The following is a 21,620-nucleotide window of genomic DNA, read 5'->3' on the forward strand; positions in this document are numbered from 1 at the left end:
AGCTGCTATCACTATCCTAGTAAACTCTCCCATGGTATACTTATGGAATAAATATATACTCCCATGGAATACTTAGCTCTCCCTTAAATGAAAATATCCATAGCTTGCAAAAAGATAATTTCTTAAGTCACTGTGGGAAAAAACCTATACTAAAAATTACTTAAAGGGGAACAAGAAATATTTTAATGAGGTAAAGAGTGAAAAAAAAAAAAGATTGAAAGAACTTTATTTTCATTTTACATATTACCGAGACATCAGGAAATTACAGAAATATATAAAGAATGAAGTGACAAAATCAGTCAGAAACTTGGAGAGAACATTTCTGCAAATTCCACAGTGCCAGTCTGTGAAATATGTGTCTAAGGTGTCATGGGAATCAAAAAAACCCACCTGTGCAATGCTTGGAAGCCTTTAGCTGCAGCATTTCAGTAAGTCTGGACATTTTGGGATACTGCAGTTGTTTATTAACAATGTATTACTGCTAACACATTTTAATGCTGTTAAGAAATATATATATGGCTTAGCTAAGCAATGACTAACATCAACTCTGAAAGGCCCACTACACTGACAGTTCAGTAAGGACTGCTGCTTTGGTGCTTCCATGTTCTTTAGCCAGATGAGCAGAAAGAATGGCAAAAATGCATAAGCAAAAAGTATGAAATAAGGTCTCTTGTTTCATGTTTTTAGGCCATTATTGCCAGATTCAGGCCAAGCTTCTCCCAATTTCTTTTAATCACCTTCTCAAAGACTGTGATTCAGTGTTTGGAATCCTATTAGTGCTGAGTTTGTTGGAGGCACATGCCTTCCCTGTGTCACTGAGGTAAACTTTGCACTAAACAAGGCAACTCATATGTCCCCAGGGCTACAGAGCACTCTCCGTAACCACTCCATCTGCTTCCAAGGATCATCTCTTGTAAAGTCTCTTTACAAATCACAGTCACCTCTGCCCTTAAATCCATTTTAAATTGAATAGTAGCACTGCCAGATTTGAAACCAACAAACCAAACCTGCTTATCATTGTTGACTTTGAAAACAGATCCTTGGTTCTGTGAAGCATTTACCCTTTATTTGGTAATTTTTCCAATTCTTTCTTTTTGAGAGACAGTCCTGACTTTTCCTTTACACATCCTGGATGTTGACAATTTCTGTTGTCTGAGCCTCTCTCCTCTCTGCTGTCTTCTGCCTTGCCCCTAAGAGCCATAATTCTGCCATGGGAAGTCCACTCTTCTAAAAAGCATTTTTATGGGTTCCTTGTTTCTTTAGGGTGCTTCTTCTTTTTTTGACTGCTGTTCCCCTATTTTTTCTTTGGATATCTTGAATTTTGCCTGAGTTGGACAGTGATGCTTCTCCATTACTCCTTTAAGGCAAAATACAATTAGTAGCTACAAGATGCTTTTTAAAATTCCAATTATGAAATATGGTGTTGTGTATACCGCAGTCTCAAAATTTTCAATTTCTTGTTTATACATCAACACAACAATTTTTTTGTGCTAGAATTAAGGAAGGAAACATCTTCACAGTAGCTAATCAGTATGTCACAAAAAGATTGATTTGCTATTACACTAGGTTTCCCTTAAAATGTTTCTGAAGGATGATGTTGTCTATGGCACTGCACTCCATGTGTATAGGTTCATTTCACTGTAAACTTGGACTTTTTACAAGAGTCTATTTCAGGAAGTATTTCAGGAATTCAACCAGAGATTTTGCTACAGCAAAAGATTATAACTAAAGACATTTATCTTCTCTTCAACCTCTTACCCCTAAGGATAGATGAGTTTACATCCTTTTATTCTACAGTACTTTTAATTGTCATTGGTAAAGTAATCACTGGAATTACCAAACTCATATATGCATTAAAAAGTCCTAGACTTTTCTAAAGAGAAAAAATGTGATTTCATTTTGTTTGGGATTTTTAAAAAATTTAATTTACCTTCTGGTTTCTTGACAATCAGTATTTACGTTTTTGAGCTTTTTTTCCCTGTAAATAGAAAAGTTATAATTTTAAAAGAGTGATAGGAATGGAGGGAGAGAGATTGGAAGAGAAGAATGTGAAATTCTCATGAAGTTAAGAATTTAAAGGATTAGGTTGAATGAAGAACACCAAGTAACACCACTTTTGTGATGAGATTATAAGATTTGTCAATGGCAGTGGTGATGAGACTAACAATGGGACCCATCTGTTGACATGACTTGACATTGTTGGGGGCATGTTCACTCTGAGGAACCCAAATCCTTGCTGATACTGATATATTGCCAAGACTCCTCCAATGCTCTGGACACTCCTCCGTGCTTATGTTCCATGTGGGTGTTAATAACACTACTGGGAATGGGTTTACACAGATTAAAAGCTACTGTAAGGATCTGGAATGGGGAGGTGAAGGGGTCAGGAGCTCAGGTGGCTTTTTTGTTAATTCTGCTGATCAAAGGTCAAGTCTTAGGGACAGATGTGACATGGAGATAAATATGTCCATGAACAGATGGTGCTGCCAGCAGAATGTCAGCTGCCTTGACCATGGAATAATGTTCCATAAACCCTATGGCACAAAGAAGAACTGCACCTCTCTCACACTAGTTTACTGATTTATTGAGACAGGTTCACAAAACCCACCAGATTGGTATGAACTGTTCTGCCCTTAAAAAAAAGTCTAAATATTGGCAAAAAAAAGAAGTATTTGCCATAAGGTCAGAGAAGGGACAAAAAGGAGAATGGTGGGTTGGTTGACAAATATATTTGATAATGTAGGGATTAACAAGGAGAAAACAAAGCCTTTATTACATGGGCAACATTTTGCTGTAAATGATATTTGGTTGATTAAAAACTTGGATGATTGACATATCACAGCATTAATAATTGAAGGGTATCGTTTGCTCAGAAAAGGTCAGCAGAAGACTAATGGAGAAGCAGGATGATGAATATCTAATGGATTCAAATTTAAGTACTTGAAAGTATTTTGTATTAGTGAAGAAAATAAAGCACTAGGGAACCTAGCCTGAAGAGATTCTATGTGGTTTCCAGGGCTTAAGAGGCTCTGAGATAAACTTCAGTCCTAAGCACTATTCTTTTTGTTTTCAGGAATGTGAGTGTTAAAACGAATGTTAGAAAATCTCAGCCAACATTAAGTATATGAGGACCAGGCTCCTACTTCATTCCTGATAGAGAAAGACTTGTTTTCAGGAGAGGTGGATGTCTGTGTAGATGCAGCACAAGTGAAATGGACAGTGAGAAAGTCCCCAAGAAGTGCCACCAGATACTTCAAGGTCATTGCATTTGCCAGTCTGTTACTGTTTCCCTAATATTCATGTAGTGGTTGCTATGTGTTGTCATTCCAAAAAGATGAAAATGCTCTTTTATTGCATTAATCATCTCTAACTTTTATTTAACCTTATAGCAGTGACTTTCATTTTACAATCAGTTTTGGTTTTCTCTGTAAAGCAGCAAAGCTATCAGTTGCACACACTTCGGGTCATTGTTACACGTGTACTTTCTGTGTCCTATCCATGACACATTGTTCTTCATTCAATCATTGTGCTGCATGTTTCAAAGTTTAAGAATCTCTCTCACTGTTCAAACTTAGTGTCCTTGAGGAGCATTCCTAGAACCGTTCCAGTTCCCTGCTGAAGCCTGAGTGTCACCATTACCTATTGCAACTGGTATTCCCAGGCAGAGGAGCACCATTTCTCAGTTCAGTATTCAAGAAAATCCCTGTCTACTTCACTTAGAAAAAAAGTGAAACCAGCTTAACACTCTGCCTGAAAGGACTGTCCCAGTTCTTCTTCTCATAAATGTTAGTATGTATTTTCTGCAATGTTTTAGTGCCTCCTTCAAGAAACTGCAAAGTTATTCTCATTATTCTCATTCCCAAGGGACTTGAAGGGGAAATGGCAGGATGGAAAGTAGTTTGCCAAATTTGAAGTGATAACAATTATGTTATGGAAAATGATGATCGATAACTTTATATTGAATTTAACATGCACAGGTCTGGAATGCAATGTAAAACAAATTCTGAAAATTGGAATTTTTAATATGAATATCATATGGAGATGGAAAAAATATAGCTCTTATATATTTCTAAACTGGATGAGGGTAACTGCAGAATTAGCCCTTCTTTAAGGATTAAAATCAATGATTCTCTTCAATTTTCCAGTATTTATTACTATTTGAAACAAAGAAGTCCTTACTGCTAAATCAAAAATTACTGACTTCCAATATGAGTTGATTATATATTTTTTTTCTATTTATAACTTGAATTCCTAGCTCTAGATACAGCATTATACTTCTCAGAAAATAGGTGAAGCAGTGTATATAACTCTAACAATACTGTTACTAATGCAAAATTGCTTCTGATTGCTTTTATAAAGGGTTTTGTTTTTAAGAGGACTGCTGTTGATAGGGCTAATAGGATCACATTACTTTTAAGAGCAGTTCCTTTCACTTCACTGAATATAGAGTACTTATGTAAAACTGCTTCAAAGTGTGAAATGGAGATCTCAAGAAGAACCTGTCATATGTATGGTAGCTTTTTTAAATTGAATTTTTTCTGCATCATTATTGCACTGGTGTAACCCAAGTGCAAGAGTACAGGACTTAGAAATTTGTTTGGTGTTTTTCATTAGATCCAAAGATAATGTTTACATATATAAACAGCTAGGCATATTTCTTATGTCCATGAGTAATCCTATTAATAAATTAATAAATCCTAGCCTTAGTCAACTCTGAGGTTTACTGTAATTTTACAGGAATGTTATCTAAACCGGCCGTGGTATATTTTGACTTGTTTAGAAGCAAAGTTATGACTGAGAGATGAAAGATACCAGATGTACTTTAAAAACTGTTTATCACCTCAGAATGTAAAGCTGATGTTGCGGGAGCTAATACATTATTATTTGCTCTAGGTAAACAATGTTTTAATATTTCTTGTAAATTAAGTAAAGCTTTGGAAAAAAGTTAGACTGCTTTTATTTTGTATCTTTTAATAGACAAATACATTGGAAGAAGAAAAAGTATTGGTTAAATAGACAAAAGCCATGTAGAAAGTCAAAGATTCGGACAGGTGTATATGCACTGTATGTTTGCAGTTTTTCATCACCTAGAAATATTGCCACTTGACTAAAGGTCAGTATTGACTAGAAGTTGCCACTATTACTAAAAAGATCTCCATGCTTCATCACCTTTGTGCAATTTGTTTCTGTCAGGTCTGTATATGACAGTTGCCTTAATGCTGTGTATTGTATGGAGAAAGCAGTGAGCACCTGGCTGTGCACTGCTGTGTCTTTTAGGGTGCACTGACAGAGATAGATGGAGTTGAAGGGTTGGAGTCCAGTACAGTCCTGCTGCAGAGGATTAAACAGAAATGCTGCTGGACACCTGCCCTGTCAGCAGGCAAAGCTGACCTCTTTCTGAGGGCTAGAGACAGAGGAATTTGGCCTTCATTCAAAGCATCAAAGTCGCGTATAAACTTTGGCAAATAAATCACTGAATTTTGATGTTTCCTGATTTCGCCCTACTGAAATATAGATAACAGCAATTTCTTTCTTATTATTTAGGTAATAAATTTTCCTGAATAGAGATTTATTTTTACCTAAAATCCTATAATGCTTCAATAAATATTTTCTCAAGCTCCTAGGAGTTTCTTTGGTAGGAAATAAGTAAAGACAGGGAATTTCAAAATAGAAATATTCACTCTGCGCTCTAGAATTTTTGACTTTATTGGATATTCTTTTAAAAAAATCCAAATTAGTTTAATAAGGTAATGAAAGCCTGCTGCTAGGACAAGAAATCTATATTACAAGATAAATTATTCCCTTCTGGTTATCTTTTCTCTCTCTTCTACTTGCTTGATTCCCCTTCCAACTTTCTTCACCAATCCTACTATTATGGGTACAGTACAGCTGGTGTCCTGCCCTGGTGCATACCTTCAGGAGGAGAAAGAAGTAGATCTTCTCACAAAATTATATGTGTATGAAGCAAATGTACAATCAGCTGCTTTCTCTGTATGGGCAATAGCTAGAAAATCAATACAGAGAGAACATGGCATGTTTGAGGATCTTGGGTTGATTAGCTTTTTATGTGGTAGAGTTGTGTTTGAAACAAGAAAGTAAAAACAAGAGCAGCATTGTTTATTCAGAAATTTAATAGACATGTCTGCAAAATTTTGCTCTGAGTCCTGATTTAATTTCTGCATAATGTCACAGGTATTTTCAACTCTTTCAGTTCTGCTGCTTGATGTAGAAGCCCAATGTTTGGGATGCCAAAGGTTTTATTAATCTCCTCACAGCTAGTACAGCATCTCAGAGTATGTGTAGACATATTCTTTCCTTTAATAATGCTCATAGTATTCACTGTCAGATACAGTAATGTTATTAAGATAGAAATGTATTTTATATCAGAGTTTCTCACAGACTGGTTTGTTTCTGTCCAGCCACAAAGAAATGCAAGCATACCTGGGTTAAACATCTAAAACTGTAGCTAAACTGAATGCTAAATGTAGAAAAGGAAACATCCTTCCTGCAATTACCTGATCAGGAAACAGTTTGTATTCTCATTAGAAATCAGAAAGGCAAGAGAAATATTAATCTACATATGGGGAACAATGTTTTTTATGACAGTTATCCCTCAAGGTCAAAAGCAAATTAACAAGTTCATCTGTCATTCCACAAGGCAAGAGCACTAATGTTGAAATCCTTAAAATTGAGCTTGCAATCTGAGAAAATACAGTGCCATTTCCTTTTAGCCAATAGCATCAAAGATGCAATCAATAAATTCACCCTGTAGCAGCATCCCTATACTAAGAAACTGTCTTGAGGGAAATAAAATTACTTCAGTCCTATATAATTCAAAGCTCCTTGAGCTGGACTTCTTTGAAGAAAAGACTACCTTCTCAGCTACTGTAAATCAAAATAGCTATTTTGACTCTAAATTGCTACCAATTAAAGTGTATTTTTGCAAGACTCCATTATCCTCTTGCTCAATAGCAACTTTAATAATGGTTTATTTAGTCTCTACTGGTTTATGCTATCTAGTCACACCATAAAGAGTGAGGCAGTTCTTTTCCTCTCAGGTAGCACTTTCCTTGGTGAAGATCTTCAGACTCAATTTTATTGTAAAGTTGTTTTATAGGAACTGATTCTCACAAATCCTCGCTAAGATTGCACTGCTATGCTGCTGTTACATTATTTCAGTCTTAGCAGGACTGTTTTGCAGTTGGCTCTGGCTTGCTGAATTACATTACCTTAATTGGTAAGTATTCTTAGTTTTTCTCTTTCTGTGCTAAAAGGGTTGGCATACCACCACATTCCTCACAAATCAAACTTCTCCACAGCAGGCATTTCCTCTGAATATATTTTTTAAATCTTTCCTAAGACTGAAATCAACATAATGAGAAGGAACATGAAGGAGTTTAATAAAGGTTTATTAAACAAGAGCCTTTGGCTACCTCATGTTCTTTCATTTCAGTTCTCTCTGTGTCCCAGGATGGCTCAGATTCATTAGAGAAAACAGAAAACTTAGGTCACAGGAAAAAAAAAAGAGTGAAATTTGCTGACAGGTGGTTAGAACAAAAATAATAATTCAGAATTTCGCAATTTTTCTTTCTAGTCAATTGTACACATGATGCAAAAGACTTCTTGTCTATCTTTTTAGAAGCCTGAATTTTTTCTGCATTACAGATACTTGACACAAACTGTTCCCTGGGTAGGACTGAAGTAGGTTACACCAGAATTTTCATTAAAAAAAAAAATGAACTTTTCAGGAAAGGTGAAATTATGGAAGACATACAATATTGGACTTGAAGATATGTATATTCATTTATAATATACATATTGTAAAAGTGTGATCATATAGAGTTTGAATTTTGCAAATAAAATTTGTGCATATTTAGCATTACAATGTCAATAATAGAAAATACTCTCAGTATTGAAGACTGCATATTCTAAAATATTTTGTCATCTAATAATTCTAGTATGTGGCATTGTAGTTATCATATAACCTAAGCTATCTAATATTCTAATACATCTGCCAAACACACAATAGAATTAATTTCATTAATTCATAAAAGGATTATAAACAGCACTCATGTTTGCCCAGATTCTATATAATTCTCCTTGCAAGTAGAATTAATTAATTTCCAACTTGAATTTTGCCAATACAAATTCAAAGGCAATTAGATAAAATCAGAGTCTAAGCACTGGTATTTCAGATTTCTATGCACATAATCATGACTAAAATCTGCTGTGATGATAATGTTTTACTTAGCTTGTAGTTTCATTGGCTTCATTTATTTAATTGAGGAGCATGCAAATGGTAACAGCATTCCCTGTAATCTTGGCATTATACAGTTATCCCAAAGCTGCAACAGATTAACTTCTGACTAGATGCTGCAGCTGATAACATGAAAGTCTAATTCAAAGCAAAGTAAGGAACCGAGAAAATCTTCTATGGTTGTTACACCTAAATATATATCTCTGTGTAAGTTAATAAATACATATGCAAAATTGTTTAGCACCAGCAACATACTTGATTCCATATTTCTACACAAGACTAATTTACCTTTCCCACCTCACAAAATGGAGACTAAGAGGAAGTAATCACTTCAGGTAATTTTTCCTTTTTCTTTGACAGTAAATAAACTTGTGAACAAACCAACAAAAAGAACTCTCCATCTGCAACTCATGTGAGCACAGACAGGTTTTTAAGTGAGATGTAATTGTGCAGAAGCAGATGGCAACAGCAAACACATGGCAGTGATAGGAAAAATGGGTTGTAGAAAGGGCAATAAATAGAGAGCTGGCACTTTTAACAGTGCAAATAAGGTGAAGGTCATGGGGTATATTCAAGGAATTAGGGTAGAGCCGAGCAAACAAAACGAAAAGCAAAAAAAGTATCAACTTCCAGCAGTTAAGAATTAATAGAGGAAGCAACTCTGAAATAACTTACTGAAAAGAGGGGTAAAGGTAGCATGAGCAGGGATATGCATTTTAGATAAACGGAAATGAAGGGAAGTGATTATGATATATGTGCTGCTCCCATAACACATCACATATTTTAAAATAAATTTCAAGGTTAGGTGAGAGGGAAATTAAGCATCTTTATTGCCTTGGCCTCAAGGTAGATGATGAAAAGAGTCAATACTGTCATTATAGAGCAAAATAGCAAAGGTATGCCCAAAGAATAGATTTTTTGTTCTTATATTCAAAGAAATGAAAACCTTGCTTGTTCAAAACAGCAGTAATGTAAAAGTCTGCTTTTTTCTTAATGTCAAATATTCAAAAATATGCACAAAAAAAAAAAAGAAGAAAAATCCAACAAGAATCTCTGACTACTGTTGATTTCACATTGCTGGGAAAGTAGTATTCCGATGTTATCATGAAATGAGAACAGCAGGTGTGTAACTGCGATCACATTTTATTTGTAACAAACAAAGGATGGTGAAAGATGGGAGGAGAACAGCTCCAAAAGCAGAGCAGAGGAGGCAAGGGTTTCAAACATCAGTGGATTAATAGGATAATGAGAAGGGAGAGCACTAAAAGAAACAAAAGCATAAAGGCAGATAATCTAAACCCCATCATATAAAAACTCTGCTTTTCAGATTCTTGATTATTAAACAAACCAAGCAGTGAGTACACCTTTTAAAAAATAATGAAATTACTCCATTAGCAAACACACAAGCATGGGTGGGGTGAGGCAAATGCACAACTCTGACAGTGATAATCCCTGTATTGCTACAGCTGTCTTTTGGGTAGAACCTCCCAAAAGGCTTTTTTACCATCCAACCACATACTAAAAACACAGATGCCAGGACCTCAGTGGCATTCCAACACTGGCTTCTCTGGAATGCAGAGAAAATTGTGAGCTATTCATACAGAGAGCTTCACTTCGCACAATCATATAGTGCATAGCACTGGCTTTTTTTTTTTTTTTTTGTGTGTGTGTGTGTGTGTGTGTGTGTGTGAGGAGGAATTCAGAAGCTTTGCAATCATGAGAAACCAAAGATCTCTCAGACTACAGTTATACTTCCCAAGAATTTTCAGAAAATTATCATTAACCCAAAACATTAACTTCCTTCATTTCTTAGAAGCATCCCTTACTTCCCCAGCATGTGTTTACATAATCCCATGGAGCTGCTTCTTCTTTCCTGTTGTAACTTTCTGTGGTTAACAGTACTACTGAGAGTATTGTCCTGTGTGCTTAAAAACTCTGGCCTAAGCTTTTATATCACCACAAATGAACAAGATTTTCCTTTTTGCCCTAAGCACGGGCAGAGCTTTCATCCTTTGAGGATTCTTGTATGTGTAAAATAGAGCAGTCTTTAGTAAGGGCAAACAGGGCCTTGGAATTTGAGAAACCCCACTGATAATTTAATGTGTATGGAAAGACCAAAAGATTTGGCTCCCCTGTGATCTTTCCATTCAAGTGGGGGGGGGGGGGGGGGGAGGGGAAGGGGGAAGTATCTGAGTGTCTACCTTTTGTAGGGATATAAATAATTGATTTGGTTAAACTCATTGATTCATTACACATGCACACACCAAGCTTTGGGAAAACCCAGCGAACAAAACTTCTACAACCACAGATGACTCCAGGTACCTCAGACTTCACTTACAAATTGTAGTATTAGCATTAATAGTAATTACCACATCAGTATTCCAGGCCTTTTGAAGTGACTGCATGTTGATCTCATTCCTTCTGGAGGGACTGCTACCCCTACAAATATTGCACAGCAACTCTGTCTACATGCTGGATAAGGAGATTTCCCAACTCTGGTGAGGTTTTGGAAGAGGGTTTTTTCTGAAAAGTTGGTTTCATGTTGCCTGATTCTCCATAGATGACACCCACATCATCTGGGACACGAAAAGCAAAGGTTTCTATGCTCAACCCAGGAGAATATTGCCTTTTTCCTTACTTTTTGGTCTTTAACAGTCACCTCCCTACCAGAACCATAGTTTGGTATGGTTAAGATGTATTCTAGCTGTGACTATGAATGGTGTATAAGAAACATATGAAAATAAGATTGTCTAAATCTATGATTTTCCTTTCCTCCTGAAGAAATGAAGATTGTTACTCCAAATGTTCTAATAGCTGTCTATATATAGCTTATTTTTCACCGCTCCTTTGTCTTATTTTCTTAATTCCTTTATATTTGTCACTGCAAGTCCCACAGATAACAAACCCCATCAACAAATGTGCCCTTCTTGTCGCTGTCCTTTCTCACACACAGCTGAGGAGCCAACAGAGACACTGACAATCCACTACTGTTAATGGGCACAATATAGGTCACTGTAGGTGTGTTAGGTTCAAAAATAGAAGTTTTATAGTTATCCACAAAGTCACTATAATCTAGAGCCATGGAAATGCTAAAATATTTTTCTTTTTAACTCACTTGATCCCCACTCAGTTTTCTTCTTCCATTTCCATAACTCCTTCACCCATCTTAGAACAATTTGGAGAATTGGTACCATCAGCATTGCTGAACATAATAGCAAACTATCTTCTACCAGTGAGGGCATGGCTCTCCTTGTAAAAAAGAAGGGGAAATCAGAAGGGCTTTTTAATAGAAAAATAGGGACCACAAAATTATTCAATGTCTTATCTAAATTCTGTGGATGATTTAAAGGATTCTTACTTTGGCTGAAGTGATTCTATTATCTATAGTATAAAGTAAGCATAAAGCAATACATTTTTTTGAATTAATGAAAAGATGAACAGAACAAGCCTAGAAATATATTCATTTGCCTTTGGCTTTGAATTGAAGACGTTGTGTCTGCCAAACTCACCTCCACAATCTTTAATGGCAAAGAAATTAGGGCTTTGATGTAAATGCTTTGAACTACTCCTGTCTAAAGTAAGCTTCCAGGCACATGACACTACTCCCCTTAAAAGTTTCTAAGCATGCATTCTGTAAGATTTTGGTGGACTAGACACTGACTGAATTTGCTTAAAAATACACATCACTGAATATTAAATCTGTGTTCCTCACTACTAATGAGAAACTTGCCTTCAGTAGGCAAATTAACGGTAGAAGTGAGAAACGATCCCTTGTAGTTAAAGTTGTTTTCAAGTGTTTATTCAGCAAAATCTAAGCAAAAGATGTGTGCTAAATGCTCAAGGTGTGCTCATTGATTAAGTCAATCAATGTGATTGGTGAGACTGGAAGTCAGTTTTGCTATCATGAAAATGGTATTCAGGTGGTTGCAAAAATCACACAGATGTTTGCAGAACTGCAGGTGCTATCTTTGAGCAGTATCATGACTCATGTTCATGACACTGACCAAATAAAAAACAGTATTTTAACTATAAAAAAATCGTTCTAGAATTACAAATACAGTATTGAGTGTAGTAGCATTTCAGGATATTTCCATACCATAACTAGTTAAGCATGCTTAAAAGATATTACTATACATTATAATCACTTTTACAGGTTACTGTAAGGACATTTACTAATGGAGTGTGAGCACTGACATTCATTACATAATGGATTAATGTGTTAATCATATAAGGAAACATTTATGTAACTTGCTGCTGCTATTTCAAAAGAACTGTATAACATAGCTATTTCTGGCCATTAACAAAATGATGGTATTTCATAGCTATTACACTTTGTGAGCTGGATATTTTCCAGAGCAGTTTAATCCAGATTCTGTTATAAATTGTTGCTTTGCATAACCCAAGGGAGGGACAAAAGGAAAATAAAACAAAAGAAGAAAGCAGTAATCAATTATTGTTCTCCCTTGAATCCTTGAAGCAGCCTCTAAATTGCATCAGCCTGAGGTGGAATCCAGGGGTTTTACGATGCAAGAGAAGATTTTTGGAGTGATTTGAGAGCAATGCATATTTTCTCTCTGAATATTTCCCAGGTTATTCATAAAGAGTGCTCTATCCTGGGAGGACTGGCTAACACTCAGGTTTTGAATACTTAGCTGAAAGGCTAATGAAGGTGTCTAGTTCCACTTCACAAACTGGTAAAATAGGGCCATATAGAGGTTAGGATTTAATGCTTTGAATGGCATTGAAGGAGCTTAAGATTTTTTAATAAAACCTCAGTATTTCTGCACTGCAGTATTTCAGAAAAAAAAGTTAAGAAATCCATCTGAATTTCACGGAGAGGCATGACCTCTGGATTCAAGGAGCAACATACCAATATATCAGCATTAATCAGCACAAGAAATTGCTGCACTGTACTTTGTAATTACTAAGGTTGCATGTCTTGATTGTTGGTATTTCAGTAAAAAAGCTAAACAGCATTAAACGAGCACACTTGGTATCTGGGAGTTATTTTGGTCTGGTATAGAAAAATCAAGTTGATTTTAAAAGAAACCATTTTGCTTAGTTTCTCAAATGCCTATCTTTTTGCCCTCTTTTTTCCTACATAATTACTTATTAACCCAAGGAATAGACATATAGTGTTTTGGAATACTTCTGGAAGAAATGGATTGATCACATTCCAGTAAAATTCATTAAGATCAGCCAAATCCTATTACTTTATAGTTAATAGAAAACAATGTTTGGTTTTTTTTTTCCTTTTTTGAAAAGGCAACCAAGATTAAGGACATACTGAGTGATTTAATTAATATTAATTCATGATACAGCAAACAATTTAGTCTAGAGAAGAGTTAAATATTTTTCCAAAACTCAGTCTTATCAGGTAGATAAATATTTGGTTTGAAGAATGTTTTGGTCCATCAGTTGTTACAGTACCACAGTATGCAGTATCTTCTATCTTGCTTTACATCTTAAAGACATTTTTTTCACTTTTTTTCGACTGAAAAACCTGCCAAGGTGGGTGTGTTATCCTTTCTTCTACTCCTTCCCCTGTTAAATTGCTGTTTAGCTCAAAAGTGCCATTAGATTGACATAAAATCTCAAATTACCTGAGACTTTGTGTGTTTCACACTGAAATATGTGATGGATTTTTATTCCCCATTTGTAAAAAGCAGTAAATTTTATTAGGGCCATGCACATCATTTACTACAAATAAAAAATCTGTAACTATTAACTGTATTACTCTTCACAGGCCCTGGTAGCTCTGATGTTATCAGTACTGTAATGAAAGCAGAAAATTTGTGGTTTCTGACATCACAAATGCAGCTGAGTCTTGTATTGGTACTGCTCTTAGAACAAACCACTGGTGGACTATATCCTTAATATCTTCTGTAACTTATCTCGTAGCTGGAAGACTTAGTACTGCTGACAGCTCAGTGAATCAATGGGACTGGAATGAAGATGCTCCTACAGCACTGCCCATATTCTATCACTTTTGAGTTTCAGTATATTCTAGCTCTGGGGCTGCAAAGGCAACATATCTACATGCAAAAATTAAGACCAAGATGAATGGAATATTATACTGTGGTATTATGAAAAGGAATTTCTGTGAGGAGCAGTACAACTGAAGCACTACTGTTTCTCTGGCTTTGAAAAAGGGGAAGCCCTCGTGTGACTGAATGTTGATAAAGTTAGTGTTTGTGTACAGTACTGGTCAGGGAGAAATGTATCCTTGTGACACGCTCCTAGAAGAAAAAAGGAAAAACTTTGAAAAGGAAATTTGCTTCCTAAAGTAATTCTGGTGTTTAGAAGTACATGGAAGTGCTGATCCTGTCTCAGTTAAAATATAGTATATGCACCATGTGCAAAGACAAATATGAAACTTTTTAATGATTATAATTAATTAGGTACTTTCAGCCTTTCGTTCTGTCATCAAATTTGTGCTTTCTGTCACTAAAGCCAACACCTAAGCAAGAAGCTGAGACATTAAGTAAAAGAAGAGATTGTGTTTCTAAAGGTCAGCAAGGCAACTTTTATTTTAAGTGATTAACAAAAAATTTAGGCAAATTGCTCATATACTTTAATGATATTTCTGGTTACAATTTGTGTGAAAATCATGAAGATTTCAAAATAGAAATGACAATATTTTGTTCTCTTCTCAAACTGATAGGAATTTTTTTTTAAAATCATATAAAGTTAAAAAAAATGCTATCAGTAAGCATCTTTTTCAATGATGAAGCTCAGAATTCATAATGCCACCAGCTATGCTTACAACATTTATTTTCTCCTTACTCCCGATTGAACTATGCTGAACAAATACCACAAGGTTAAAAATTACTGCCATTAATGGAGAAAAATGCATGGAGCAAATGGCATTTTTTAAAGATGTAGTTAACCAAGGTCAAAAGGTCAAAAGAGGTCAATAATCCTACTGCATTAGTATTTGCAATAAAACATTGGCAAGGATTGTTATAAGCCACTTTGTTTCTCTTCACATGTTATGGGGAAGATTATTTTTTACTTCAGTGTGGCTAGTAAAGCACAATTCAAACTGAGAACGCAATTTCTCTCTCACTCCATCAAAACCTCTACCCAGGAAAAGTAAGGATTATTTGGAGAACTTCCATACTTTATTCTACATGGGAATAAGCCTGGCCATAGAAAAGCAGACATCCAGCCCATAAAAAGTAAAACTTTACTGTTTAAATACCTCCTTGCAATGGTGGAGACGCAGCTGTAAGTCTGCTACGTGATATAGTCCTTTGTCTTGCTCCTCTTGCTGGCAATTTTACTCTGGTTTTGATAAACATTTTTATTATAGATACATAGAAATTCAAACTTCTTGAGGCAAAGATTTTCATTTACATTAACTGGTATTTTCAGGTGCAGAAATGTTAGATGGAGAGCCCTTTTTAGGCAAAATATATTCCCTAAATTTCCATTGAGAGTGACCTCCTGAGGTACAGGAAAAAAAAACCAGAAAAATCAGAATGGGATGGACATTGAGGTGTTTTGTGAGGATTTTTCATGGTTCTACTTTAGTTTTTTTCTGCACTAGGTGTTTGCATATAGATGAGAAACTGAATGGGAGCTAATCCAAGCAGAAGCTGTTTGTTGTGCTCTGAAAAATTGAGTCTTTCAATTTAATTTATTGTATTATAAAAATGCAAAGCATAAAGTCTGCTGTAGTTGAAGTACACTCTTTTCTTCCTGCAAACATTGCTATACTCTTTCTTGCGGACATGTCTATTAAGGGATGCTAATGTCATGGGTGTAACTTCAGTAACTTTAGTAAAACAATGAAAAACTACATTCTGTTTTTTCAAAGAAGTGGTAGTTTACATGTGAGCTCTTACTGCGGGCACTGCCCTATGCTGCTCAAAGGAGCAGACCTGCTCCAAAACTTAATGGAGCTTTGAATTTCAGATTTCTTGCAGGTACCTACACAGAACCACTACTCTTCAAGAGGTACCATCTATTCACCTGTTCTGAATTTTCTCTTCCCACCTTTCATTTTCCAGGTCTTAGGCTATAAATCCTTTGCTGTTATCAAAGCACTTAACTTTTGCTACCCCTGGCAACCAGGGCTCTCCTTCATGTATCTTCTGTGAAAGAAAGAATATTCCTGACTGATCTCTCGCACCACAACTGGTCTTGCTTCCAGCAGACAGGCCCTGGATCAGGAACCTACTCACTGTGAAAAATGAGCTCCAGACTACCTTATCCTGAGCAGAGGCAGGGACAGCTGCAGAGACTGAAGACATGGGTCTTAACTGGGAGAAAGCCATCATACAAAAGGGATCTACTTATAGCAATGCAGTGGCTTAACCCCAGCTGGCAGCTAAGTGCCACATTAACGTGGACTCATTTTACCATCCCACCACTGAAGGAATAAGTAGGCAAATCACAGAAGAAAAGAAAATAGAACTTGTGGGTCAAAATAAAAGCAGGTTAATAATTGAAACAAAATAAAAGGAGATAATAATAATGATAATACTAATTCTTCTGCTACTCCTACTACTACTTAGAACAACTGTAATAAAAAAGAGAGGGAGATAACTCTCAAGACAGACAAGTATAGCACAATGTAATTGCTAAACCACACAGTGACCAAGTTACAGCCCATCCCCAAGCAGTGATTGGCAGCTCCCATCCAACTCTCCTAGTTTATAGCCTGAGCATGACGTTCTATGGTACGGAAAATCCCTTTGGCCAGTTTGGGTCAGCTGTCCTGGCCATGCTTCCTCCTGGCCTCTTGTGCACCTGCTCACTGGCAGAGCACAGGAAACTGAAAAGTCCTTGACTCAGTGTAAGCACTGCTCACCAACAGCTAAAACATCTCTGTGTTATCAACATTACTCTCATACTGAATCCAAAACACAGCACTGTACCAGCTACTAGGAAGAAAATGAACTCTATCCCAGACAAAACCAGGACAGCAATCTGTACATAAGAGCATACAGACTGTTGAAATTTGTAGCAGTAATTACGTAGTTTTGACATTTTTTAACTTAGTATTGAAAACAGGATAACAAAAGTAACCTTTTGGCCTGAACTGTAGTTGCTAACAGAAGCACAATTTTCTGACCAAGCCAGGCCAGTAGTAAAAGTCATGCCCTTGACTGCTTGGCAAGTGCACTTCTGTGTTTACCCAGCTATGGTGCCTCCAAATTTTACGAGAACCAAGAAGAGGCAAAACTTTCAAAACATTCCCATTTTTCCAGTTCTTATGTCTCTTCCCTATGCCCCCCCGCCCCCACTTTTTACATAGGATGGAAATTAGGAAATTAAAACTTTTTGACTAATGAATACTGGTAGAGAAAGGAGTAAAAAAATTGAGCCCTAATTCAGTGAAATTATCTTTGTAGTCTTGCTCAAAAATCTCATAAATGTTGGAATTATGAACTTAAGTGTTCTCTCTTAAGTAAAATCAAGATGTTGATGGATGTTGGAAAGATAGACAAATTAGTCACAAAAAACTTTTTATGGTGTTAGATTGAGTAAATTTATAATTTGTACATCAATAATATGCATTTCTTTAAAGTTTATTGTCTGTAAATAATTTTAAAGTCTGCATGTATTTTTTTCATCAGTTAACATTCTTCTCAATCATTGACTTCCATGCTCTCTTGAGAAGGGTCTTTAGGTAGTCTTTTAATGAAATGCTGGTGTGCTTACCTGTAACTCTGAAGCCTTGAAGGGAGGTTCATATGACTAATGACAGTATTTCAGCCATCATGCTAATTTATTGCCTGAAAGCTGACACTTATATAGTTAAAAATATTTCAAGTATCAGTATTTACCATGTTACAGGTAATAGAGTGTAGTAGTGTACTGTAAGTTTCACTCACAACTACTTCATTGTCTAAATGCTAATAGAGACACGATTAATCCACCCTGACACATCTGAACCAGTAATTACCTAATACCATTCACATGGTGTGGGGTTAATTGAAAGAGGTCTTGACATTCATGACCTGTCAGTTTTGCCTTGTCAGCTTGGCCCGGGTCAGAGATTCTCCCTGACGACTTTTGCTTATCAAGAGAGCCTTACTTTATCTAAAACAGCAGGTGTAGATGTATATGTGTGTGTGTACCCGTGCATACCATAAGGGGGGATATATATATATCTATATATATATATAGATATATAGATATATATATATATGCACAATAATAGCTAAATATAAATATTGAATATTTGTGCCATTGAATTTTATATTTTATTTTTCTTTTTAAGTAATATAGGAATTATGTAAATTGAAAAGTGAAGACTGTCTTCATGTCTTGTATGTAGCTAAAATATGATACCTAAGCAGATTTTCCTGGTGAAACTAGAGCAAATTAATTGTTGCTTATGTTATCACAAATAGTTCTGTGAAAAGAATTTGTCTGACATAAGATTTTTAAATGCTAATATATATTTAGTATTATATAAACTAAGTCCTCTTTAATGTTAAACATAGTTCTTAGTGACTGATGAACCTGTTAGAAGGGTGCAAGATTGAGATACTGGTTGAATTTTATGCTGTGCTGTAACTGGAGGGAAATATGTATTGCAGTATGTCTCCCAGACTTATTAAACTGTATTTCCTTCTAAACACCAGAAAATGCTTTTCCACTGTGAGGGTGACCAAGCACTGGCACAGGTTCCCTGGGGACATTGTGGAATCTCCATCCTTGGAGATCTTTAAAAGCTGTCTGCACACAGTCTGCTTGAAGAGCTCTAGATGGTCCTACCATCTAGACTTGGACTTGGGGACCTGGACCAGATGACCTCCAGAGGTCCCTTCCAACCCCAACCATTCTGTGATAAGTAAAGGAAAGTTAAGAAAAGCGTCATAAGTTCTCCGCAGGTATGCTCAGTTGCTTTGTAATTAAGCTGTATATGCTGCGTCCATGAGTATGAAAGACATCCAGGCAGGAAGCTTCAGGACCAGGTTCTTGACCAGCCACATTGCTTAACTGTTGGTTTATTTCTTACCCTAGACAGGATCACTCCAACTAGCAAGGCCTGCGACAAAGCCCAGAGTTTGTATAAGTTTCTCTTGACACTACTCTCCAGAGGCAGTGGAGAAAAGATGGAATGAGGGTGTTCTGTTAAACCACACAGTTTAGGGCCCCCTGCCGGCTCACCCTTGCACCCCTCCACAAGGCAGCTCAGGCAGTGTCACTTATCCCCCATTCTCGTTTTATGGTAAAACCACTCTAGTGGGACGCAACACAATCCTGTCATTATTCCAGAGATCTTAGGACAAAAACCACACGATAGTAATCACGATGCAGGAAGTAGGGAGAACAAGTGCTCTGATGGACCCTCAACAGCATGGCTGAGTCAGCCTCCCTGTGGTCTGCTCTGGGGGCCTGGGCCCTGGGCAAGGTGGGGGGAGCCCAGGTGAGCTGGTGGTATCCTCCAGTCCCAGTAGCAGCCAGTTACAATCATCCCAATGGATCAACCACTCCTAGTCCATGTGGGGCTGTATATCTTATCACAGCCATCCTGTCCTCCATTAGCTTACCTACATTTAATGCTGTGTTAATCACACTTTAAAGCTGCAGCTGTGAATATAACATTTATAATACTTCTAAGATGAACCATAATGGAAGCAGTTAGTAGTGCATTTTCAGTGAAGATTTGCTGATAGGTTACTCTGCCTTCAGAGAAAAGGAGCAGATCCAGAGAACTGACCTGCCAGTTGCCCTCTGCATACTTAACCCTCAGTTCTTTATGTATCACATGCACTGTAATCTTGTTTTCTCTGACATTTCTCAGATGCACTAATCCTTTCATGTGGTGAGATCAAATCTGAACCCTCATTGATTTTATGCTAAGGCAACCCATGGACCCCTTAGACAGTAACTTCTGCTCTCTGCCTGTAGTTGGTCAGTTGTGGTTTCTGTCTATTTTCTCAATGTAAAAGTACATTTTACTGATTAATTCACCTACTAAATCTGACTCAAAATGCTGTTTCACATCTGTTTCAACCTATTGGCCTGTGCATAGTTATTCTGAATGTATACTAAAGTAAATCACATTACTAGAGGGATATACTTTCTTACATCAAAGGTCTAAAAGGAAGACTGTGCTGCCAATCCTGTCACTAGAGGATGTATCCCCATAAATACTTTGCGAACTAGACAGGAGAACAAGAGACTGGTGTCGATAACATAGGATGTTGTGCCTGTCCATCACCGACAAAGGAAAAGTATCTTCAGTTCCAACAAGAGCTGAGATCCTTCACAGACAGAATAAATTAAAGAACAAAAGACATTTTGTAGTCCACAGGAACATATAACTATTGACAAGGCACTAACAAAATATTTCTAGCCAGGTACAACTGATATAGCCTTCAGTATTCTTTTTCTTTTGCATACAGCAATGTTCCCCAGTTCCCTCTGTTAATGTATGTGAAAAAGCTTTAGAAGTAGGTAGAAAAGGTGGCCGGTTTTCTAAAATGCTTATTGGAGATTTTAGGGAAGCAAGTTCCTGTCAATAATATTTATGAAAAAAATTGTAAAGGAATTGATTTTGTAGAATTTCCCAAAATTGCACAACACTTAATCCCATGAGTAGTCCTGGGATAGTAGATTGTGCTTCTCACATATCCTGGTTTTAATTTCTAACAGGTAAAATTGGGCTGCATATTACATTGAATTTGTAGAAATGGGATATTTTCTTACTGGTATCTGCTTGATATCTCTAGTAGCTCTGAAAATTTGTCACAGCAAACTATTCATTTGTCTTCTATTTGACTTTTTTTTTTTTTTTGTTTTCTCTGTAGCTTTCTCTTCTCAGTTCACCACAGCCCTCTCTTTTTCTCACGTTTTATCTCATGGTATTTTTGAACCATGATGTATTAGATATAAAAATGATCTCCAACTGCCAGCCACTGAAATAAAATATCTTATGTATATCAGGATGTGATTCTCTCTTGTTGTTGTAGATTTACATCTATACTCCCCACCTAGTCAATGAGATGCATGTGTCTCCGGTGTTTGGGTACTTTCTGAACATGTAGTAAATATTATTCCTGGCACGTGTGTTACTGATTGTTTCCAGAATGAACAAAACATAAGGCAGCATCATTATGTCTGGTAGTTGCAGGCCACACTCTCAACAGTGGTCTTGTTTCTATAAATTAGTTAAATGGTTTCCAGAGAATGATGTGCTGAACTATTTGGGACACATTTCTTCTAAGAAAATGATGAAAGGATTTCTGAGTAGTTCCAAATGGTCCAAATTTGCCTTGTTTAACATTCAGGCATACTAGTCACCTGGAAAGTATCTATAAAATATTGAGGCTGTGACACAGTCATTTACTTTTATTTAATCTTTACTTTGATTCTAAGCACTGCATTTGTACCTAAT

The 21,620-nt window shown here is 36.4% G+C and overlaps 2 long non-coding RNA genes across 2 annotated transcripts; both read right to left on the reverse strand.

Moving 5' to 3' along the window:
* Positions 1-294: 294 nt before the first annotated feature.
* LOC138118046 (uncharacterized) lies at positions 295-18,082 on the reverse strand. Its single transcript, XR_011154974.1, has 3 exons — positions 17,930-18,082; positions 1,931-1,978; positions 295-1,357 (listed from the first exon to the last, which is right to left on the reverse strand). It is a non-coding gene; the product is annotated as an uncharacterized lncRNA (long non-coding RNA).
* Positions 13,656-16,518, reverse strand: LOC138118051 (uncharacterized). Its single transcript, XR_011154977.1, has 3 exons — positions 16,471-16,518; positions 15,462-15,544; positions 13,656-14,496 (listed from the first exon to the last, which is right to left on the reverse strand). It is a non-coding gene; the product is annotated as an uncharacterized lncRNA (long non-coding RNA).
* Positions 18,083-21,620: the final 3,538 nt, after the last annotated feature.

The sequence above is a fragment of the Aphelocoma coerulescens genome, chromosome 1 (genome assembly GCF_041296385.1).
Source record: "Aphelocoma coerulescens isolate FSJ_1873_10779 chromosome 1, UR_Acoe_1.0, whole genome shotgun sequence".
In the NCBI taxonomy this organism is placed as follows: Eukaryota; Metazoa; Chordata; class Aves; order Passeriformes; family Corvidae; genus Aphelocoma; species Aphelocoma coerulescens.